Raw genomic sequence first — 25,117 nt, 5'->3', positions numbered from 1 at the left:
TTACCTTGGCAGAGAGTAGCCACCTTGCTAGGGAAGCTCCCTCTGGTTGTGTCTCTGGGAATCAGCCCCCAGTTAACCAGGCAGTTCTCTATTTATTGTATTTATGGCTTAACCTTTAACGCAGACTTCTTTTTTTTTTTTTGAGATGGAGTTTCGCTCTTGTTGCCCAGGCTGGGGTGCAATGGCACAATCTCAACTCACCGAAACCTCCACCTCCTGGGTTCAAGCGATTCTCCTGTCTCAGCCTCCTGAGTAGCTGGGATTACAGGCATCCGCCACCACACCCAATTAATTTTTTTTTTTTTTAGTAGAGACGGGGTTTCTCCATGTTGGCCAGGCTGGTCCCAAACTCCCTACCTCAGGTGATCTGCCCGCCTCAGCCTCCCAAAGTACTGGGACTATAGGCGTGAGCCACCGCGCCTGGCTGACACAGACTTCTTTTAAAGGGACCTGCAATAAACCAATCTAACCCTATTCTAGAATCTGCTTTACATTTCTTTCATTTACCAGGAGGGAAAGAAATAATTCCAGGTTGTTTGCAGATCAAAAAAGGAGAATCGTTAGGAGAAAGATGCTGTGAAAACTAGCAATGAAGTGAGAAAATGGTTTACAGGAGACAACTGCACAGCAGCTGCTCCTCCACTGTGTGTTTTGCTGATGAAAATCTTTTCGAGGGGTTGTACTGGAACAAACCCATATTAGGAAGTCCCCATTCTGTCTACAGCTAAGGCACACACGAAGTCAGAGCACGTTAGTGTTTCTGTTTCTTGAATATTTCTCTTTGTTGTCTCTGTAACTGAATATCTTAGAAAACTACTAATATCTTCCTTCAGCTTCCACAAAGAAATTTAGGTTAAGCAAGAGAGAAAAGCAATTTCTAATTTGTTTTGGGGTCTGCGAGTTCTTCAGAATCTGAGAAGAGAAGGATATATTTATTCGTAAATAATTCACCTTCTTACCTCTCAGATAGAAACACTCCAGGCACACACGAAAATTCTCCACTTCGGAGAGCAGCCCCAACAGCGGCTCCCCCTTAACTGGCAAACTTTGCTCTAGAAGCTTCCTCACCTCCACCGTGGAGAACTTCAGGGGAAGCTGCTCTAGTCCACGACAACGCCTGTCCCTACCTGCCCACTGGTTCCTAATGACCCCAGTCTTCTGTTGGAGTTCTCTCCAGTTACGGGGAAGAAAACAGACAGTATTCTTTGACACCAGCTCCCCGTCCCAGCCAGCCTCCCAGCACACACACAGGAGCCTCCGCCAAAAACCAGAGTGCAAACATATTTTCTTACGGAACTGTCCTGGATTCCTCCTCTGTCCCAGGCCTCCTATTTCCCTTCCCAATGTAGAGCCACGCCCTCATCATTTTCAACATTTTTTGTTGTTGTTGTTCTTGGTTATTCAACAAAATCCACGATCAATGTAGTACTTTAATACGTCTGATTTCACGAATGCACAAACAACCTTGCCTGAGGCTGGTATGAGCATTCTCATCTTACATACGGAGAAACGGAGTCTCCAAGACAGCCCAGGTCACTGTCACTTGGCAAGGGCCATCCCCAGATCGGAGCCTTCCGCGCAGCCCAGGCCGCTCGCAGCTGCCCCGCGTTCTGGGTCTCACTCTTCTCCGGGGCCAACGTCTTTAGGACCCGTAATATTTTCTTTTTTTTCTTTCTTTCTTTTTTTTTTTTTTTTTTTTTGAGACGGAGTTTCGCTCTTGTTACCCAGGCTGGAGTGCAATGGCGTGATCTCGGCTCACCGCAACCTCCGCCTCCTGGGTTCAGGCAATTCTCCTGCCTCAGCCTCCTGAGTAGCTGGGACTACAGGCACGCGCCACCATGCCCAGCTAATTTTTTGTATTTTTAGTAGAGACGGGGTTTCACCATGTTGACTAAGATGGTCTCAATCTCTTGATGTCGTGATCCACCCGCCTCAGCCTCCCAAAGTGCTGGGATTACAGGCTTGAGCCACTGCGCCCGGCCTGACCCTTAATATTTTCAACTGATTATTTTATGCCTTGGAAGAACTCAATTTTGAGACTGCGGTTGAAGCTTTCACATCAGGAAATGCTCATACCGCGGGCTGGAGCGGGTTTAGAGTCATTGTGTCCTAAGGTCTCCAGTCCTGCAGCAAGAGGAGCAGCAGAAGTGGGCGGGCGGAGGACGCGCTTCCTGCTGGCTGCTGGCGGCACTGGGGGCTCCCGGCAATGAGGCCTGTGAGGGACGCCTTTCCAGACGCATGCATCAAAGCCAGCGTTCAGACACCAAGGGGGACACCTGCGAGGGCGACAGCAGAGTCACTGGAAAGGGGCAGGGTGAAGTCCTGAAGTACTGATTGCCTGGGCTCCACGCACCATGCTGAGTAGACCCTTTCTTCAAGGCAGCATTCTGAGTCGTTCATGCCCATTTTGCGGATGCGGGATGAAGGCTTCTGAATGTTAACTAACCCGCCAAGCTGAAGAGCTGGGAGGATCTGGACCGACCGCAGACCGCCTTCCCAAGGTCACCTTCTGCTGGCCCACCTCCATCTCTCAGGACCTGAGGAATCTGAGGGAGACAAGAGCCCTGTATTAGTCGGGGTTCTCCAGAGAAGAAATAGTTACAGATCAATAGCTATGAGGAGATTTATTCTAGGAATTGGCTCATGTGGTTATGGAGACGGACAAGTACTCCCATCTGCTGGCTGCAAGCTGGAGAACCAGGAAAGTCAGTGGTGTAATTTGGTTCAAGTCCAACAGCATAAGAATTGGCATAGCGTTGGGGGAGTGGGGGAGCTGTGTGAGTCCCAGGGGACTTACAGGGGGTCAGGTTAAGTCCCAGGATTTGAAGGCCTGAGACCTAGGGCGCAGATGTCCAAGAAGATGGATGTCCCAGCTCAAGTAGAGGGAGGGGATTCACCCTCAGTGGATTGGACGGTGCACACCCACATGGTGAGAGCAGATCTTCACCTAGTCCACTGAGTCCAGTGCTAATCTCCAGGGGGCAGCCTCACAGACACACCTAGGAATCTTGTTCTACCAGCTGGGTGAGTATCCCTTAGCCTAGTAAGACTGACACATAAATTTAGCCACCACAAGCCCTCTGTGCAAGGCCACGGGCCTACTCCCTGGGCTGGCTTCTGATGCTGTCTACAGGCCAAAGCACCAAGACCTCGACTAGGGTCCCTGTCCTCTGAGCCATGCAAGGTCATTCCTTCCCTCCTGTCTAAAGCCCTTCACCCTTCTCACCACTCAGCTCCAGTGGCCAAGGCTTTGAGGGGGCAGGAGAGAAAGCTGTGTATTCAAACCCCTGAAAGAAGAGGTCCTAAGTTTGTCTTGGATGGAACTAAACCATCCCACATCGATAACTGTGGGATCCCTGCCATCCCACAATTATCTTATATTCACAACTCTGACTTAAGGCACAAACAGAAGCTACTGTCTGACACATTGGCCCTTGGCTGGTACACACAGAGTTGAACCATCTGTTGGGCAGTTTGCCTAGGGCTTGCCTTGCTTTTGGCAGCCCATATTTATCTACAATGGGCCTCTCTGATACAAGGGTAGGTCTTGCTGGAGGCCAGGATAACAGAGCATAAGAATTAGGCCTGTATCTCCTTCCTTGATTTTCCAAGATGCCTTTACAGAATCCTCAACCTGCTGACACTTGCTATCAAAGCACTTCCCTTTTCCATAGCTGTACTTAGGAATATCAGATAAAGACAGGAAAGACTGGGGAAGTGGGAAAGAGTCCCTCGCAGCTGTGTGGGGACCCTATCGCCTGTCCTTTTTGCCAGCTTTCCTCTTTCCAGAGAGTAAGTGCTTGGGCTTCATATCAAACACATGTCTATCCACCTCCCTTTTCTTCCCTAACCGATTCATCTTCTTCTGAGCATTCTTCATCATAGTCTTGGCTTTCTTCACCATCTTGACATCCCAGAGACCAGAAATGTCACATGGAGTTTGAGCACAACTCCGACTCCGGGCCACAGAGAAGAGGGGAGCAGAGTCTTCCTTTTTCTTTTCCTAGTGACACTCCGGGATCGTCTTGCCTGGACTGCGTAGTGGGCGTCGTCTTTATTGTCCATGTCAACACCAAGACTATGCGACTCATTCTCCAAAACTGTTCTCTGAACCTTCTTAGCAGTTCAAGGGTCCCTGTGTGTTCTTTTCTTCGGACTCAAGAATTTTCAACTTCTTTTTCTCTCTAATCTGCTTTGCCTGCTGTCAGATTTCCAGCATCTCCTCACCTTCACTCTGAGTCGCTGTCATACCCTCTGGCAGCTGTTCTCAGTTCTTCTCCTTTTTCTAATTCTTCCAATTTCTTCATGATGGCTGAATCAATATAATCAGCTATATTATGGCCTTCCCAGATTTCTGGTATCTTATGTTTTTCAGACAAATTCATTAAATCCCAGTACTTCTGAAGATCCAAAATATAATCATCTCCCATTTCCAGCTCAAGATCTCGTTCCCTCTTCTTGGGCTCCTCCATTTCCATCCTTTTCCTGAGTGCCATCACTCCTTCAGGGATCAAAGGGGGCCTCTCCTTATTGTCCCCCCTGGTTGGGACAGCCAGGTGCAGTCTACTCAGTGCCTTATTCACTTTATTTCCCTTCATTTTGGTTTCCACTTGATGAGCCAAAAGCCTATCGCGAACCTTTGTTTTAACTTTAATAACACCATCCTCAGTCAGGGTGCTGGTCTTTATTACAGGGAATCCTTCAGCCTGCAAGTCTATAAATATTTTCTGATCATCTTCAGAAAGTTCAGCTATTCTCTTCACATCACATTTGTTGGCTACAACTATAAGAGGCTTGTTGATGAAGAGAGGTCTGATGTTCGGGAAGAGTTCTAGCTGCTCCCTCAGCCCATGCCCACACTGCTCAGACAAATCTGTCATGTACAGGACTGCAGCACAGAGATGGGCCAGGGCGGTGATGGCCTGCATCACAATGGTGTTCCTGTCCTCCAGAGGGTGGTCCAGGATCCCAGGAGCATCTACAGCCAACGTAGATACTTAGAATCCATGTGCCCAACAGAGACTTGGTTGTGAACGCATAGGGCCGGACATCCACATCTGCTCTGGTCACCTTACTGATGAAGCCGGACTTCCCAACATTTGGGTACCCACACAAAAGCAGAGTCCTGGTATTTGAATCAATGGTTGGCAGACAGGATAAATGCTGACGCACTTGCTCCAAGTACTCCAAACTCTGCTTCTGCCTCTTGCTCATGGTGCACATCCGCCCTGGGGCCTCACACTTCAGATGCTTGCAGCGGTAGAGGGAGTCGCCCTACTTCATCAGCTGAATGTAATCTTCAGCAACATTGTCCACTAAAATTTTGGCAACATTTATTTGCCCCAGAGCCAAATTGTAGTGATCTTGTTGTAAAGAATATTCATCAAATCTGCATAGAACGGATAAATGTCATCCAACTTAGGGAAATCTGTTAGAATTTGTGAAAGTCTATCATGGTAATTCTGTTGAGTAAATTTGACTTTTCTCATGTAAAAATGTCCAATGCGATGAATTTGGTAATGTTTATGAATAACAGCTGGAGTTTTATGTTGAGTCTTTTGACAACTTCAAGTCAATAAAGTCTTTGGCAGACGGCATTACCATAATTTTTTTGAGGTTGTAATGTGCCATGCCGGCTGCCGTGTGCACGCGGGGACTGGGTGCTCCTGCCACTCCCCTTGTTAGCTGTATTCCTAGGAATTTTATTCTCTTTGTAACAATTGTGAACGGGAGTTCATTCATAATTTGGCTCTCTGCTTGTCTATTGGTGGTATATAGGAATGCTTGTGAGTTTTGCACATTGATTTTGTATCCTGAGACTTTCTGAAGTTGCTTATCAGCTTAAGAAGCTTTGGGGCTGAGATGAAGGGGTTTTCTAGATGTAGGATCATGTCCTCTGCAAACAAAGACAATTTGACTTCCTCTAAGAAAATAGAAAATAATCAAATAGACACAATAAAAAATGATAAAGGGGACATCACCACTGACTCCACAGAAATACAGACAACCATCAGAGAATACTATAAACACATCTATGCAAATAACTAGGAAATCTAGAAGAAATGGATAAATTCCTGGACACATACACCCTCCCAAGACTGAAACAGGAAGAAGTTGAATCCCTGAATAGAACAACAAGAAGTTCTGAAATTGAGGTAATAATAAATAGCCTACCAACCAAAAAAAGCCCAGGACCAGATGGATTCACAGCTGAATTCTACCAGAAATACAAAAAGCTGATATCCTTTCTTCTGAAACTATTCCAAATAATTGAAAAGGAGAGACTCTTCCCTAACTTATTCTATAAGGCCAGCATCATCCTGGTACCAAAGCCTGGCAGAAATAAAACAAAAAAAAGAAAACCTCAGGCCAATATCCCTGATGAAAATTGATGCAAAAATTATCACTAAAACACTGACAAACCAATTACAGCAGCACTTGAAAAAGCTTATCCACCATGATCAAGTTGGCTTCATCCCTGGCATACAAGGCTGGTCCAACATATGCAAATCAATAAAAGTAATCCATCACCAAAGACATCTAAAGACAACAACCAAATGATAATCTCAATAGACACAGAAAAGGTTTTCAATAAAATTCAAAATCCCGTCATGTTAAAAACTCTCAATAAATTAGGTACTGAGGAAACGTGCTTCAAAATAATAAGAGCCATTTATGCCAAACTGACAGCCAGTATCATGCTGAATGGGCCAAAGCTGAAAGCATTCCTCTTGAAAACTGGCAGAAGACAAGGATGCTCTCTCTCTCACCAGTCCTATCCAACACAGTATTGGAAGTTCTGCCCAGGGCAATGAGGCAACAGAAAGAAATAAAGGATATTCTATATCCACACTTACTCAAATTCTATTAAATTTCAAATTGTAAGAGACTATTGTCAAAGCTAAAACAAAATTATGTTGGAGATTTATGGCATATATCACTGCAATGAGGTCAAACTTTAGGAATTTTTAGCTCCTAACAGTTTAAACAAGGAGATATATTAAATATACTGATTTTAAAGTCATCCCTCTGACTTTCTGGACTAACCAATATTTTTCCTGAAGACATAGAAAACTCAAAATTAAATAAAAAGGTATTTTTGAAAACAACTCCTGCATTTCTAAAATGTGAATGAGGCAGAACAGATGCAGACTGACAGCTACCTCCACCATTTAGAAGGGAGTTTCTGAGGCAGTTCTAACGAAGTGGCAATTTTGCAGACAATGTAAAATTCAAAAACACTAAGGAGATGTTAGGCACAAACAGGCCAAGCACATAAAGCAGCATCTGGCAGTTTCCCTTTGGAGACCTCCTGTGCCAGCATTTCACTTAGATAAGAAAAAAGTCTCCTATTTTCAGCAATCTCCTTAAATGCTTTAATTTGACACTATCTGAAAGTGATACTTAAGTTGTGGTAAATCACATTTAATTGCAGCAGTCTACTCTGTTATTTCACTATTGCTTTAATTTCTCTCTGAGCTCTCAAAGACCCAATGGAAAATAAAATATTCCTTAATGGAAGTGCTTTCATTCTTAGTGACTTTTTGCCCATCTTGGTCAATTATTTTGACATAAGCTAAAGCCCTAGCAGTCACATTAAAAGGCCAAGGAAAGCTTAAAGGCACAACTTATCTCTAAGAACACACTTGGTTGTGTTTCTCTATTACCTGCTTAGAGTCTAATTCTTGTTTTTAGCCACTCTTTATCCACAGCACATGGTTCTCTAACTTCTAATGTTGGAGTAATGCCTACCAGCCATGGGGACTAGGGGCTCGGGGTACAGATAAAGAAGACACAGACACTCCCTCCAGGAGGTTGAAGGAAAGAAGGGCAGGCCCGTCAGTGCTCCTGAGACAGGGTGGCTCCGCTTCTGAGTCTTCTGTTTATTGAGGGCCTTCCTGCTGGATACTGGGCCGCTCCTCCATATTCATTACCATCTGATATGGTTTGGATTTGTGTCTCCACCCAAATCTCATGTTCAGTTGTAACCCCCGATGTTGGAGGTGGGGCCTGGTGAGAAGTGATTGAACACAGGAGCACTTTCTAATGGTTTGGCACCATCCTTCTAGTGCTGTTCTCTTGTTAGAGTTCTCACGAGACCTGGTTGTTTACAAGTATGTAGCATCTTCCCCCTCTCTCTTCCTCCTGCTCCAGCCTGCTTCCGCTTCTCTATGCTTCCTCTTATACCATGATTGTAAGTTTCCTGAGGCCACCCCAGCCACGTTTCCTGTACAGCCTGGAGATTCGTGAACCAATTAAATGTCTTTTTTTATAAATTACCTAGGCTCAGCTATTTCTTTATAGCAGTACAAAAATGAACAAATACATGGTCCCTCCTGACAGCAATGCCATCCTGCAGGGAGAGAGCCTTACATTCAGCTAAGGATGCCTGGTCTTCTGAACACTTTGGTCCTTTTTATAGGTCCATAGATCAGGCCTCCTTGAAGAGGCAACTTGGGTTGAATTACAACCTCAGGGAGCTTGTAATTCAAGATCAGGTTAATTCAAGCACAGGGCTTTTTACCAAGAAATATTTAAATGATTGAACAATTGGTACAGCTGTACAGGTGCCTCCCAAATGAATATCAGCCTAAATGCTCCCAATACTTAGACTTGTTAATATGGCTATATAACATATCACTCCCAAATTTAGGATTTAAGACAATACTGATTATTTCTCACGGTTTCAGTGGGTTAGCTCAGAAGCAGCTCAGCTGGGTGGTTCAAACTCAGGGTCTCTCATGACGTTGCAGTCAAATGTCAGTCGGAGCTGGAGGCTCCAGTTCTAAGGTGGCTCACTTACAAGGCTGGCAAAGGGATGCTGGTGATTGCAAGGAGCCCTTAATTCTTCTCCATGTGAATCTGTAGATGGAGCTGCTTGAGGGTCCTTGCAGAGTGGTGGCTGGCTTCCCTAGAGAGAGAGATCTAAGAGGTAGAATGTACAATGCCTTTTGTGACATAGCCTCAGAATTCATACTCCATCACTTCCTCCGTATTCTGTTGGTCACCCAGAGCCAGCCCTGATTCAATGTGTGAGGGAACTAACAAGGACATGAATATGAGGGGCAGGAATCATTGCAGGCTGTCTTGCAGACTGGTTACCACAGGCAGAAATTGGGACTTAAATCCAGCTATCTGATGGCAAAGTCCTTGTACCTTACTGTGCTGCCCTCCCGAAGCATCCTCTCGGATCTGTGGATCCCTCTAAGTGGAATGTCTCCTTCAGCCTGCAACAGTACAGAATAGATAAAGTAGTGACATTAAGCATGTTGTAAGAGAAGCAGAGAAGCCTAGGCTCCTTGAGCATGATTATAAAATAGGGACCAGTGAGCAGAGGATGGGCTTAAGAAGAATTGAGAGGGGCTTGGTTAACTACCCCATTGAACATTCGCTTTTTGCTGTCCCTGGCATCAGCTATCAGAAAGTCTCTATGGGTGAGTCTCTGAGCACTCTTTTATGCCATTAACTACACTCCTGCAAAGCTTCTGTCTGGTGGGTTTGGATTTTCTTAGGCAATGCCAGGTTTTCAGAATATAAATTGACTTGATCTGCCCTGGAAAGTCTACAGCCTACTGTGTTTAACCCAAGCCTCATGTAACAGCTCAATCCATGCTGCGCCCCCAGGGTTTGCAGAACAGAGTCTCGGTCAGAAACACTGCAATGAGCAGCTTGCGGTTTTTCTCTTTTTCTTCCACTGTGTTTTATATTGATATTTAATAAATGTTTCTTTGGTGGTGTCACTATGTTCATTATTTAAACTCTGAAAATTGAAGCCCTGTGGCTTCCATCAAAAGTAATCGTTGACTCACTATAGGGAACCATATAAATATTGTTCTGAATTCTAATGACAATGACCATTGGGGTTATTTTTTTGTGAAGTGTAATTTCCATTGTTTTGAAAGCCCTCAAGTCAGTATCTGAGAAGGAAAGCTATTTTCTTGGCTATCTTCAGTAGGTTTTTCTTCTTTCTTCATTTTTCCTTCCCTCCTTGCCACGTTGCACATCCTCCTTTTATTTCTTCCTTTGTTATTCTATTATTACTATTTTACAATATTATTATTTTACAGTCTCACTCTGTCACCCAGGCTGGGTACAATGGCACAATCTCAGCTCACTGCAGCCTCCACCTCTCGGGTTCAAGTGATTCTTCTGCCTCAGCCTCCCGAGTAGCTGAGACTACAGGCACGTGCCACCACACCTGGCTAATTTTTGTATTTTTAGTAGAGATGGGGTTTCACCATATTGGCCAGGCTGATCTCGAACTCCTGACCTCATGATCTGCATGCCTCGGCCTCCCAAAGTGCTGGGATTACAGGTGTGAGCCACTGCACCCGGCCTGTATTGTTATTACTGTTGTTAATATAAACGAGGCCTCAGGACTTAGAACTTGACAACTAAATAATACCTGCTTATGTCATTTTGTATTTTCAAGTTGTTTTTACAAATGTCACTTCATCTGATGCACATTATAACTGAGTGAGGTAAATTGGACAGACTTCATCCCCATTTACAAATGAGGACAAAGCCCCCAAAATTTGCAGAGCTGCAGGGCTGGTTAGAGCAGGTCCCTCCTCCTAGAGCAGATCTCCCTCCCTTAGTATTATCCTGCCCCTCCTGGGCCTGGGAAACCTAAAGATACTATGTGAATGCATGTCTGTATCTTCAGAAAACTCTGCTAAAGAAACTACCCTAGACTGAGATGTGCTCTAAGGGGCTGGTGAGCTGTTATTTTTTTAATTACTTTTTATTTATTTATTTATTTATTTATTTATTATTTTTTTTGAGATGGAGTTTTCGCTCTTGTTACCCAGGCTGGAGTACAATGGCGTGATCTCGGCTCACCGCAACCTCCGCCTCCTGGGTTCAGGCAATTCTCCTGCCTCAGCCTCCTGAGTAGCTGGGATTACAGGCACGCGCCACCATGCCCAGCTAATTTTTTGTATTTTTAGTAGAGACGGGGTTTCACCATGTTGACCAGGATGGTCTCGATTTCTCGACCTCGCAATCCACCCACCTCGGCCTCCCAAAGTGCTGGGATTACAGGCTTGAGCCACCGCGCCCGGCTATTTATTTATTTATTTATTTACTTTGTACAATATTATATTAAAGGTCTTTACAGAGCAACATCTAGACTCCAGAAAACAGCTTCCAAGGAGACCCTGTTACGTGTGGGGACAGGCTGGGACATGGCAGGCAGCTCTGGCTTCCCATCCTTCTGTTCTGAGATGGGGGTGGTGAGCAATATCTCATCTTTGGGTTCCATGATGCTCACGTGGTCAGGCAGGGGCTTCTTAGGGCCAGTCTTACCAGTTGGGTCCCAGGGCAGCATGATCTTCACCTTGATGCCCAGCATACCGTGTCTGAGCAACACATGGCACATGGCAGTGTCAACGTAGTAGTTAACAGGGTCTCCGCTGCAGATCATCAGGCCATCCACACACTTCATGGATTTAGCTCTCTGTTCTCAGAGTTTCCCAGACACCATGACCTTGCAACCTTTGGCCCCACTCTCCATGATGAACCACAGCACACCACAGCAGGCCCTCTGCACAGCAAGCCCTCATAGGAGATTGTAACACAGAGACACTGCCTTGGCAATGGCACACAGACCTCTCGTGGCCACCTTTTCAGCATAAAGCTCTACACTGCCCTCTGGAAAGCCAAACCTCTTCTGAACTTCAGCAGTCAGTTCTGGAAGCTGCTGGCCATTCTCACCAAGAACATTTGTGTTCTGATGGCTCAGATGATGATTTCTGTCCTGGTTGGTATAACTTACCCTCAACTCCAGAGTAGCCATCTTTAGCCAGCTCCTGAGTAACAAACTCATTCAGTTCAGCTTTGAAGATGCCATCAGTGACAAACTTCCTCTTCTTGAAATTTGCACAGCCATCTTGCTGTGGCTTTCTGCTGAAAGGAAAGGCTTAATTTACATTAAATATTTTTTTCTTTTTAATTAAAAGAATGAGTCAAACAGAAAGGATTAAAGAAAATAATTTGAAACTAATCAGATTTATCTGAGTTAATATTTTGCTATAGATGCTTGAAGTCCATCTGTCTCTCTTATGAAATGAAACATTACAGAAACAGTTCATTCTCTCCCCCTCACCATTCCTTGCCTCCCTCCCAAGGCTACTTTCATCCTGAGTAGTGGTTTCTTCAGTTGCATGTTGTTCTACTGTTAAACACAAGAATGAGTCATAAGTCATATGCCATTAGCTTTGCATTTTGCAAGAATTTGCATGAATAGTGTGCTATTGCATGTACAGACTTTAGGCTCACTGCTGAATAATGCCCTAGCTTCTTTCACTTTTCCGATGTCTCGCTCCTCTGGTTATGCTTGGTTGGTCTCAGAAATAATATGGGGAATGTCCAAGATATTAGCAGTTCCTACTGCAGCAAGTTGCTGGTTTATATGACTGTGGTTCCCTAAGAGAGGCGGAAAAGCAGGGGACTAAGCTCCCAATGAGCACCTAAGCGCAGGGGCATAGCCCAGGTATGTTGTAAAGGCTGATGACATCCCACGACAGGCTGGAACCTGAATTGACATTTTATAGAGGAAAACCAGGCCCAGAAAAGAAGATGGTTGCTTTAATGCCACACTTCCAGAAATTGGTAAAGCAGGGACCAGCTCAGAGCTTATGACACCTTTGTACTAAACGCTTTGCCTTTAGGCAGTCTCATTCTTCCTCTAGCAAACAGCAGACCATCGATTTGATTATTTTCTTGCCTCTGCTCCCCTGAAGGAAATGCCAGCAAACTATAAAAGTTCAATCCCTGAAATCCTGGCAAGCTACATTGGACTTAAGTGCCTGCTGTTTCTGGAGGCAGCAAGGATCTCAGAATTTGGGGGAAGATCAGGTCACAGGGCTGAAGCGTAGCCTCAAGATATGTTTGCCTGGGTCGCCCTCTGGTGGCAGATTCAATAACAACCGCTCTAATTCATCCTCAAATGCAAAGTGGTTGCAGCTCAAGTTTTCCTTGCTCCTCTTGGGACTTGCTTCTTCCTCATTAAGGCATCCCTATGCCCACTCGATACAAGACACATTTACTTTGAGCTGCATCCCTGAGATAATTGACTCCAAACCAATATTTCTGTGTGTCAGTCACAGCACTGGAGCTGCGGCGTGGAAAATACGAATGCATTCTTCCTGCCCCCCAGGGATTTAAGTTAACTGGGTGAGACAGGCCTACAAGCAGCTGACCAGACTCCAAGTCAGTGTGGCCGAGAATGGACAGGCTGAGGGAGCACAGAGGAAGAAGGAAATGAATATCAGCCACAGAAACCCCAGACGCCTTGGTGGGGACGCTAGTGTCTGAGTTCTCAAGGAGCAATGGGAATTCTGAGGCTGGGGAGGGGCAGGGGCAGTGGAGGAGGGGAGGACAGGGCATGGCCCGTTTCCCATTTCTCCCTCCCTGTTTCCCCTTCTCCTTGGGGCCTTCCTCTTGTTCCCTTCCTCCTTACTTACCCCAGTCCCAATAGCCCTGCAATTCATGACCACCTAAAGTGTCCATTTTCTGGGAGAAGATTGGGCTCCTCAGCCTCTTCCAACAGACCTTCCTCTCTGCTTCTTCCCATGGGGTCGTTCTGACATCTGAATTGAGTGACCGAGGCATAAATCTCAGTCAGCGAGGTTCATTAAAGCAGCTTTAGGGTGCGTCTGGGAAAAACACAAGCCACAGGCCTATCTGTGACTGTTTTCCTCAAAAGAGTTCCAGGGGATTTAGCATTTACATACTTCCTTAAATGGAGGGAAGGCACTTAGGGAAAAGGGCAGATAGGTAGTAAGGCGAATGGCTACATTCCTGTGAGACTCTAGTTACTGCCTGGCAAATCTACATTTTACACAAGATAAATTGGATGTTTGAAAAAAAAAAAGGAGAGTAAAGGAAGAGTCAAGTATGCAGGTGTCTCTGGGTAGGTAGAAGAATGAGTCTTGTCTTTATTCTGCACCTGTGCTCCAATCTAAGCTTGTGATGGGCATTACCCGCATGGAATCAAACAGACTTTAATTTTAAGAGCTAAGCTGGGCGTGGTGGCTCACGCCTGTAATCTCAATACTTTGGGTGGCCAAGGTGGGCAGATCACTTGAGGCCAGGAGTCTGAGAGCCTGGCCAACAAGGTGAAACCCCATCTCTACTAAAAATAAAAAAATTAGCCAGGTGTGGTGGTGGACACTGGTAGTCCCAGCTACTTAGGAAGCTGCCTGTGAATCCATCTGGTCCTGGGCTTTTTTTTTTTTTTTTTTTTTTTTGGTTGGTAGGCTATTAATTACCACCTCATACCACCTCAATTTCAGAACTTGTTACTGGTCTATTCAGGGATTCAACTTTTTGCTGATTTAGTCTTGGGAGGGTGTATGTGTCCAGAAATTTATTCATTTCTTCTTGACTTTCTAGTTTAATATTCTCAAAAAACCAGCTCCTGGATTCATTGATTTTTTTGAAGGGTGTTTTGTGTCTCTATCTCCTTCAGTTCTGCTCTGATCCTTAGTTATTTTTTGTCTTCTGCTAGCTTTTGAATTTGTTTGCTCTTGCTTTTCTAGTTCTCTTAATTGTGATGTTAGGGGGTCAGTTTTAGATCTTTCCAGCTTTCTAATGTGGGCATTTAGTGCTATGAATTTCCCACTTAACGCTGCTTGAGCTGTGTCCCAGAGATTCCAGTATGTTGTCTCTTTGTTCTCTTTGGTTTCAATAAACTTCTTTTTTTTCTGCCTTAATTTTGTTATATACCCAGTAGTCATTCAGGAGCAGGTTGCTGAATTTCCATATAGTTGTATGGTTTTGAGTGAGTTTTTAAATCCTGAGTCATAATTTGATTGCACTGTGTTCTGACAGACTGTTAGGATTTCCATTTTTTTGCATTTTCTGAGGAGTGTTTTACTTCCACTTATGGGGCTGATTTTAGAATAAGTGCTATGTGGTGCTGAGAAGAATGTATATTCTGTTGATTTGGGGTGGAGAGTTCTGTAGATGTCCACTAGGTCCACTTGGTCCAGAGGTGAATTCAAGTCCTGAATATTCTTATTACTTTTCTGTCTCATTGATCTAATATTGATAGTAGGGTATTAAACCTCCTGCTAATATCATGTGGGAGTCTAAGTTTCTTTGTAGGTCTCTAAGAACTTGTTTTATGAATCTGGGTGCTCCTGTATTGGGTGCATATATATTTAGGATAGTTAGCTCTTCTTGTTGCATTGACCCCTTTACCATTATGTAATGCCCATCTTTGTCTTTTTTGACAAAGAAATTGGAACTTTGTGCACTGTTCTGGGATGTAAAGTGGCGTAGCTGCAGAGGAAAACAGTATGGTGGTTCCTTAAAACATTAAAAATAGAATTACCATATACTCCAGCAATTATACTTCCGGGTAGATATTCAAAAGGATTGCAAACAGTGTTTCAAAGAGATATTTGTATACTTTTGTTTATAGCAATAGCTAAAACATGGAAATAATCCAATTGTCCATCAGTGGATGAATGGATAAGCAAAACATCATGTGTCTGCAATGGAATATTACTCAGCCTTAGAAATTCTCTAATATGCTATGCTAAGTCTTGAGGATATTATGCTAAGTGAAATAAGCCAGTCACAAAAAGGCAAATGCCATATGATTCCATTTGTATAGAATCTATGTACTTAGTCAAAATAAAGACAAAAAATAAAATGCTGGTTGTTAGGGACTGAGGGAAGAAGGGAATGGAGAGTTTGTGGTTGGCACAGGAGCCAGGCATCAGGAGCTCTGGGTGCTGGGACCTGCTCTGCTCAGACTGTTTGAGACCTCAAGACTCTTCCACAATTCTGGACCTAGTTCCTTCGGGGAAATGCAGCCTTTCCGATATATGCAGCATTGCACAGAATCACCCTGGGCTATGGCCCCTTCATTTCATCTTTACAAGAATAAAAATAAAAAATCAGCCAAGTGAGCTGATGCATATCTGCAGTTCCAGGTACTCAGAAGGCTGAGATGGGAGGAGAGCTTGAGCCCAGGAGGTCAAGCTTGCAGTGAGCCAAAATCACCCCACTACACACCAGTGTGGGCGACAGAGTGAGACCCTGTCTCAAAAAAATAAAAATAAAAATAAATCACTATTGCAATCACAATTTTGTAGATGGCAGCATGAGTTATGACTCATCTCTGTATGCTCAGGGTCTCAGGAGCTCCAAACCATGGAAGTGCAGCTATTCTGCTAAATCACTCCAGGAACTGACCCCTGGGCCTCTGAGGCACATGTCTACACCGTGGAAGAAAACCTCCTCCTTAAGGATAAATGCTGAACGTGACAGGAACAGGACTTGGATAAAGTTATTGCACTTCACCTACCGCAGAACTATTTGGGCAGCACAGCTGCTGTTGGCTCCAGCCTACCCACGCCACACAGCTTACCCAAAAGAACCTGGCATCAAGGATAAATGCCATGTATTGAAGGAACCTCTGCGGAGTTGGACATCACAATTTCCAGTCATACTTTCTGCCCTCCCGGTGGGGAGTGAAAGCAAAGAAAGAACTTGTGAGCTAGGTCAAAAGCTTCATCCTTGGTAGGAAACTGGAAGGCCAGGTTAGAGTGTGTGTCCTGATTTCCCAGAACTGAGCTGGTGTTTCCAAGGGACCTCCCTCAGCCCTAGGCAACAGGACAGCTGTCAGCATAGTGGCTATGGGTGCTTGGGTGAGAGAGATGGCAAGTGGTGATGAGGTGGCTGCTAGAAGAATGAAGGGTTGGGACAGACAGCTGCTCATCACAGTAATCTGGGAGCTTTCAAACTACTAATACTCACTCAGCCCCGCAAAACAGTATCAAGAGCTGGGGAAGTGAGGGCCAAGGGGCAGTAACTTTGATGAAACTACCAGTGGGTTTCATATGCAGCCAGAATGACAGCACATGGTAAGAACACCACCAGTGGCCATCAGCACCAGTGGCCAGCATGGGAGGGGTTCTCATGTGGGGCTTCTGCCTGGCCACCTGGTAAGATTGTCCAGGGCTGAGTGGTTTCAGAGGACCTAGTTGTTACCAATCATCCTGCATCTGCCCCTCCTGGCACATTAATGATCACAGTCAGCATGCAGCACAAAGCCAGGTGGAGCTTTCAGGTAAGGAGGGTAGTGGGCAGGCAGTAGCTCCGCCTTCATGTGCAGACACCCTGTGTTCTCAATGATCAACACACAGTCACCGAGGACATGAACACACTGTGGCATAAACCGTGTTCTGGTGTGAATGTCCACAGACTCCAGCATCCCCGCATGCACACAGGTGCACAACCCCTTCCAGCTCTCAACTGCAGTTGCTGGGAATCTCAGGTAAAAATGAGGGCCGTTGGTACTGAGCCAAGGCAGGAATTCTCTATTGTCCTGGGTGTCCTGGACCAGAAGTAAAGGGAAACTTCTGCCTTTTGCCAGTGCCCCTTTCATATGGTGACTGCTCGTTAAGGGATTGCTGAGTGAAGGGCTCAGAGCCCCAGTTGGAACTCAGAGGGTCACACAGGGCCCCATCCCTCCTCCCTGACAACCTCACTCCCAGCTCAGTTTTTGGCATCCCGCTGAGGTGCCTCCACAGGGCTTCTGGGAGCAAGAGTGAAATAGGATTTAATGAGTTTTATTCTGGGACCTTCCTGACGTTCTGGAGGGTCTCCGTGGAGAAGTGACTCCTAACATCTTTAAATTCTAAGACAATCATTTTTGAGAGCTAGATAGGTACCATGACCTCGCCTTACGCAAAGATGAATATACTTGCAGGAGCTCAGTGGTCTCTGTGGAGCTCATCTTTGGGCCTCACATCAAGAAACTTCCAGAGACAGATCTGACTCTGAAGACTGCAGGGCACTGCAGAGAACTCAATGGGTCCCTGAGGCCAGAAAGTGGCAGAGCCTGTGGAGGAAGCCTCCGGGCGCGGACCCATCCTCCCTCTAGGCTCTTCCTCCCTAGGGCGCCCACAGGGCAGTAGGTTTCACAGGCAGCTGGAGGATCCAGGCGGGTGGTTCCATCAGTCACTGGACACGCGGCTCAGCCAATCAGAATCCCCCGGCAGTTGATTCCTGGAGGCTGAATCCGTTAAACTGACGAAGCCCCAGCCTCAGGGTCAGGTGTCTCCGGGAGTCGGGACTCTTAGGTCACCCTGGATCGTCAGGACTCTAGACTGAGCTGCCTTGGCCACTTGGGGCAGTTGGCAGTGTAATCATGGTCAGAGAGGTGACCCATGGTCAGCAGGGTCAGGCCACCCAGGGAAAGTGTACTCCTGCGCCAGATCCTGGAGGGGACAGACCGCTGGGGACTCGGGGTCAGCGGGGGAGCCTCGGCGGATGGGGAGTCACCACCTGCCCGGTAAGAGGGGACTCGGTACAGGGACTGGGGCGGGGCAGGGTGAGTGTCCCCTCCAGTCTCAGGCCGGGTCCCAGACCGGACCCCTCCCTGTCCCTCAGGGCCAGCCTCCTTCAGAGCTGGCTGGCAGCGGGCCAGGAGGGGAAGGGGAAGTAGGAGGAGCTCGGGGCACAGGGATTGGGGCCAATCCTGGGGTCTGAGCTGTGAGGTAAGGAGAGGCTTACCTGTCCCCTGGAGAGTGAGGATGTCACCTGCCCATGGCTGGAGGTCAGGATCTGAACCTTGACAGGTTACCCCAGGGCTGTCTGTCCTTCTCCTGGGCTGTCAGGGACACCCCCCCACCCCGCTTAGTTTTGTTTTTAAGTGACCAGAGACTGACATGTAACATAGAAAATGCTGTCACTTTCATCATTTGTTTCAAATAGAAGGAAAAATGGCACAGTTGGGTTTCTGGTGGGGAGTGCTTCCCTCCAACTCCAGGAACTCCATTAAGGAGTTAAGAAAGCAGAGAGTCGGCCGGGCGCTGCGGCTCATGCCTGTAATCCTAGCACTTTGGGAGGCCCAGGTGGGTGGATCACCTGAGGTCAGGAGTTCAAGACCAGCCTGGCCATCATGGTGAAACCCCATCTTTAAATAAAATTTAAAAAGAAAGAAAGAAAGAAAAAGCAGAGAGTCCTGTTAGTCGGCAGAGATGCACTGGGCAGTGGTGACCTGGGAGCCGCCCCAGTCATGAAGAGCTCGAGCGCTACCCTCTGTGCAGGGAGATTCCTTTTGGAAAAAATCTCTGGTCACAGTGGAAGAGTGTAGGGGCCAGTCACAAACAGGCTTGCTGCTAGAACCGCTTAGCCGTGGGCAGGGTGGGCACAGTGACCAAGGCCAGGAAACTTACAAGCCCATGAAAGAGTGTCAGTTTCTTTCAGTCAGGAGAAAACAATTGAACTATATGATATTAATATACTTATCATTATACCAATGACTCATAAAATCAAACTTCAAACTTTGTAATGGAACAAAAACACACAGGCAGTAATCCCCAGTGTCTATCAAGGTTGCAGTGCAGGTCTAATGACCTGGCATCCTTGAAAGGGGCATGCGTTTGGCAGTGAGATATACACAGCAGTGTAGACAGCTCTGTGGTGTATTCTCAGCTGGCCTCAGCAGCCCCGATGCAGACATCCATAAAGAGCAGAGCCAGTTTATCCAGAGGTGAAGTTTTGCAGCAAGACAGCATTCACAGAGGGAGTTCTCAACAAATGTCAGTCCCCAAAAAGGGAACTGGTTTTATTATGGTCATCAGGATATTCACTCGCAGAGAACAGGACCTGACAAAGCAAAGAATAAGCTCTAAGATTAGACTAAGTATTTGGCAAATTTGGGATGAGAGGGAGGTGCAATGGGAAAGTGTTGAGTTGAAATCAAACTTGGATTAAATGTGCTCAGTTTTACCCAGGATCATTCTTGGCCTCAGGACAAAGTGATCATGGGAAATAGAGGGCCCCCAGGGCAAAAAGTCCATCTTTTTCCTGCAAGACTATACCTGATCAGAGGAATCACTTGGGCACTCAGTTAACTGGAGGTGTTTGCTGAGCAGGTACACAACACACAAGGATACAAGCAGATATTGCACACAGACACACCCACATCAGACGAAACCTGCTCTCCTCTCCTCCCTGCACCAAGAGGCACATATGACAGGGGTCCCAGTGGAGCACTTCCAGGAGGAGTGTTCTGGGGACCGTAATATGAAGGGAGCATCATGTCAAGGCACCCCCATTCCTCAGCCAAAATGAGCTCTTGGGAGCTGGACAGTGGTGTGGGGGAGGTTGTAGGAGATAGCAAACAGGGGAACTAGCCTGGAATTGTCTCAGAAAGACCAGGCCACTAAGAGTACAGATGGAGACATCTGAGGGAGGAAAGGGGACCCTCTCGTGAAATTGGGATCCACGTAAACCTGCATCAAGCTCTGTGGCAGTGTTCAATCAGAAATGCTGCCCAGTACCCAGTGGGGCACATACATCCTCAACACCTGGAAAATAGCTTCTGATTGGTGCTTTAAGAGAAGAGTAATGTCTCCTCCTTCTTTCCCTCTAGTAATCAACCCCTGGCAGCCTTTGCATTGTCCATGATCTCAGCCTACCACCTCCTCCCCTTGAGGCTGCTGCACCTGAGCTGGGCCATTGCGGTGGCTGACAGTGAGGATGAAGACCAAGACACCACAGGCTTTCTCCAGCACCTCTCAGATATGCACAGACAAGGACACAGGTCTCAATCCACAACTGCTGGAGATGGCCCCTGGCTACATGGGATGGACAGACACACCTGCCCACCCCCACCCAGCTATCTCCAGGCGAAGACGCTCAGAAGAGGTTTGGGGTCCTGAAGGACGTCTTGCTCCCATGGTCCACATGGGCAGACGGTTTCTGCTCCACGAGTCAATTCTGCCATATAAAATACTTAAGTTCAGCCATTCCAGGGTGCTGTAGGATGCACAGCTTCCTGTCCAGCCCACCTGAACTCCAGCCATGCCATTTAGATACCAGGAATAAGGTCACTTGCTTTCCTGCCCTTTAAGGGGCCAGAGCCAGGGAAGCAAAATGGCACTTTTGTTTACCTGTTATATTATTTTTTGTAATCCTCATATGTTTGAAAAACACAATTATATGAAAAAGTTTAGTAATTGCAGACATAACAGCAGAAAGACCTCGGGAACCAAGATTATTCTCTCAGGGCTCATTCTGCTTCACCTGGGACTCTGCTGCGCTGCAGGCATCATGTGGACAGAATCACAGAGGGGCCGTCAAGGAGTGCCTTCCCAAAGGACGGACTGAGCAAACGGTACTGGCCACTCTGCCTGGAGAGAGGAGTAAACACAGGGCTGGCCCCGGAGACCTGCACACTGTGCTACTGATACTTGCCCATCTTTAGCCTCTAATTTAAAAATGAGGAACACACAGACCAAGAGAACCTTCAAGAGTTAGCATGGACCACAGAAATGCCCTGAGTCTTTCACTCTCTCCTTTTGCAAATTCCTAGGTGTGGAAATGCTGTTTGGATAATGAAGGGAGCCTGAAGGAAGTAGACACATGAGCAGCCCCAACAGGGCTGGCTCCGTCTTCCAAAAATGGGGGCCCATGCCCAGTGCGTGGCTTTACTGATTCAGTGTCCAACTAACAGGGAGATACTGAGTGCCCAGATGCCCAGTGCCTCCTACCTGGAACAGAACAGGTCCGGGCTCTCCCCTGGAAAAATCCCATGCAAACTTTGTTATTCAGGGAGTTTCTTCAACAGCGCTCGCCTCTGTGGCTAACCTGGTCTTGCTGCTCATATTTGCCAGAAAAGGCCTGGACTTGTAGAGAAACCTGTGATTCGGACTCAGTCCTTACGGGCCTGGCTGGTTTCATTTCCTTAGCTCTCTCTGTGGAAGCCTGTGCTCCTGAGAAGTGACTCAGAGAGGGCATCTGAGTACAGGGTGGGGAGCCTCGGATGGGAAGACATCAAAGGAACCAGAATGTATCAGAGAACATGGAGTCAGGTGCCTGAGCTCAAAGGCCCGCTTGGCCATAGGTTGGCTGTGTGATCTTGGGCAAGTTCAGCCAACTTCTCTGTGCCTCTTTTCTCTCCTTAATAAGATAAATGGCTTCACTAATATGCTGAGGGCTGCCATTAAGTTCTATGTGCCAAGATCCAAGGGAGATCCTAGGCCTCTCCGTGAGCACTAATCCTTACAATTTGCTGCCGGGAGCAACACTGGGTGAGAGAACTTCTCAGAGCCCTGGCAGTCTTTTTCCTCCTTGTCCCTCTGTTTTGAGGGTGGAATCAGGTGAAGGGCAAGGCTTTCCCAGCTGGCCAGGTGCTCTACCAACTGGGTATGTTCTAATCCCCCCAGAATGTACAGATCAGAGTTTGATATGGCCGATGGGTCCAATGCCCAAGTGAGAATCTAGAATTTCTTGATGAAGTTATTGGTGTGGGGTTTTGCTTTGGTTCTTAATTATAGAGAACAAAAGTATTGAAAGTATTATATTTACCCTAAAGTTGTAAGCAAGTGATGGTTGACTAAGATAGAGACCCATCCTCAAACACAAGTTCCATTCTTACCTATCTCATTTAAAAGAGAGAAAGGCCTTGCAGATGGAACATGATGGGAGTAGACAGGCATTCAGCCAGTTTCAGTGTTTGGCTCCAGGAAGTGAATTTGGGTTTGAGGACCTTTCTCTGGAAGGGTTTTATGACCAGATCTTCTTGGAGATGATATTATAAGTTTTTCTCACCAAATATTTGTTTTGCTGGGGTTCATCTTCTGCTTCCTTCTCTCTTTAACTCCAGCTGACTTTGGACTCAGTGCAGGTTGCTCACAGGGTCCTACAAAGTAACTGTCTTCCCAAATCTCACCCACCATTGAGCTTCTGCTGTATTCCTGTTATTTTTATTTATTTATTTATTTATTTTGAGCTGAAATCCACTACTTTGGATGACGCATGCTGGTGTTTTCAAAAGGGCCTTGTTTCAAACAGGGAGAGCCCACGTCTGTGTCTTTAAAAAGCTGATTGTGTCTTTAACAATCTGATGATAATTTAGCTGCTTCTTGAATTTTGTGGCATATTTTTAGGCTTCTGCTAAACCCATTTTTGAGTGCCATGACATTATTCACGGATGGAGTTGTGTCAGTAGAGACAAAATGCTGTCATGTAGGCTCCCGTAAAAGTTCAACCAAATCTGGTCCAGGTCTTAGGTTCTGACAGGTTCTGCCGTCATCGGATCTCAGTGAGACCTTTGTACCCATTTCCTCCTTTTGTGATTCCTCCACGGACATCTCCCTTCATCTGTTTGAGGATATCTCAGGAATAAAGAAATGTCCCACACTTGAGAGAGCAAAAACAACAATTGGAGCTCAGAGAGGGTGGACTTGTCAAGATCACACAGAGCTGGGAGTGTGGTAAGCCCTTGAAATGGAGGCTCAATGACACCGCTCCCTCCCAGGGATTCCTAATGTCTGAGGGTCCCAGTGAGCTGGGATGAACTCAGGACCCGAGAAGCACCGTGACCCCGTCACCTCCAAACCCCACCCAGTGCACATGGCCTGAGGCTTCCATGGTGATGGTAAAGAAACCTCACCTGCCTTCTTTCCCATTACTGCTGTGTCTCCTCTCTTATTCTGTGCTAAATGTCCACATGTGATAAATAGAATCAGAGGAAAATTGAGCCCTGAGGAGAGGGGGCCAGACTCTGGGAGTTGAGAGTCTGAAGTAAGACAAGGGGCTGTTGAGCAATGAGTTCAGAGCCTTCAAATGTTGGGAGCTTGGCAGCAATGCCAAGGGGAATGCAGGGGATTTGGGTCCAAGTTTATGTTGGGAAGAATATAAGCACGATTTGGAGACTCCTGATGTTCACGTGTCCCCATCAAGCAGAGCTAGGAGTTGCCAGAGGAAAGATTGGTGCTAGAAGTTCATGTGAGAACAGGGCAGACCCCTGCATAAAGGTGGGCTCTCCCTGTTTGAAACAAGGCCCAAACACTGTGGCAGGGATACTCCCAAGGAAATCAGACATGTATTTTATCAGGGCTTTAACATAAGGAATATTGATTCTTAATAAAATCGGCAACATATGAATGAGAATCTCATTTACTCTGTTATGAGATGCCATATACCTGGAATAGGTTAACTGTCAAATTATTACCAAATTGTTGCAAAAATTTGCCAATGCAGCAATCATACAAAGCTCAGGTAACAGAGTGGGTGGCCATCACTCTGGGAGAGGGAGATAGCACCAGAGAAAGTCCTTGTGACTCAGATCAAAGAGAACAAATGGCAAAGAAGGGAAAGAGTTGCTGTTTTCTGAACACCTCTTAGGTGTTATATGACCATTTGTTACCTGTGAATGTGTAACTTTGATTTTTAAAATAAATTTTAAAAGAGCCTCTTAACACCACTTAATTTCTGAGCCCCACAGATGGTGTTCTGGTGTCTTGCAGAAGGTTCTGGTCTCATCTGCCTGCTCCCTTCTAGGACAACCCCACCAGCAAGGAGGTCTTCTAGTTCTTTGTGTGTGTGTATGTGTTTACCTGCTGGTCGTGGCTGGGGCCATAGGTGACCCAGGAACCTCTGAGTTCTCTCAGCTGCACTTCCATCCATGGTGCCCAAACTCAGTGCCTAGGACTCTGTGTACCTGACCTCCTCCAGGCAGGGCTGCTACCCCAAGGTGTCTACCTGGTACAGGCCTCCCATGGCAGCTCTCCTCTGATGACCAAGTGTGGAGGGGATGCTAAGGCCAACTTGCTGCTGGCACACCTGGACCTTCTTTGCTGGCTGTTTCAAAGACTCCCGAAAGGCTCCATGGATTTTCCTTAGAATACAGTCCTGAGCAGTCCCACCCACCCTCTTCCTCTCTCGTTCCCACTAAGGCTGATACTTGCTTTAAGGTCTGATGGCTCACCCAGTCCTTCATAATTTTCACAATGTTCTTTTCTAAAACCCTTGCAGTTTAATCTGTTCTTGGCAGCTGCTCCTCGGAGTTAATAACAGACTCCAGCCCTTCTTCTCTCAGGCCCTGCTGCCCCTGTGGTGAGGTTGACAGTTGCAGACCATAGAGCCAGCCTGGCCTTGCCCAAAGGATACATGACCTCTTAGCAAGACCGGGCCCTGCTAAGGGCTGTGTTTTATGCACATTCCTGCTAGTCACATCCAGCACATCTGGGCTACCACTCGGCAACAGTAGATTGGGAACCACTGTAGTCATGGCAGGAGTGGACCAGGTGGCAGTCCCGTCTTCAGTCATCATGGAAACCCCAGCTATGCAGCACTAGCAGGT

At 46.4% G+C, this 25,117-nt stretch overlaps 2 pseudogenes; both read right to left on the bottom strand.

Annotated features, from left to right (window-relative positions):
- Positions 1 to 3,751: 3,751 nt before the first annotated feature.
- Positions 3,752 to 5,631, bottom strand: LOC101052495 (GTP-binding protein 4 pseudogene; annotated as a pseudogene).
- A 5,482-nt stretch (positions 5,632 to 11,113) lies between these two features.
- On the bottom strand, positions 11,114 to 11,890 carry LOC101052806 (small ribosomal subunit protein uS3 pseudogene; annotated as a pseudogene).
- Between the last annotated feature and the right edge of the window lie 13,227 nt (positions 11,891 to 25,117).

Source organism: Saimiri boliviensis, chromosome 9 (genome assembly GCF_048565385.1).
Source record: "Saimiri boliviensis isolate mSaiBol1 chromosome 9, mSaiBol1.pri, whole genome shotgun sequence".
NCBI classification, from domain to species: domain Eukaryota; kingdom Metazoa; phylum Chordata; class Mammalia; order Primates; family Cebidae; genus Saimiri; species Saimiri boliviensis.
Note: the sequence above shows the minus strand (reverse complement) of the source record. Positions and strands in the feature narration are given on the sequence as shown.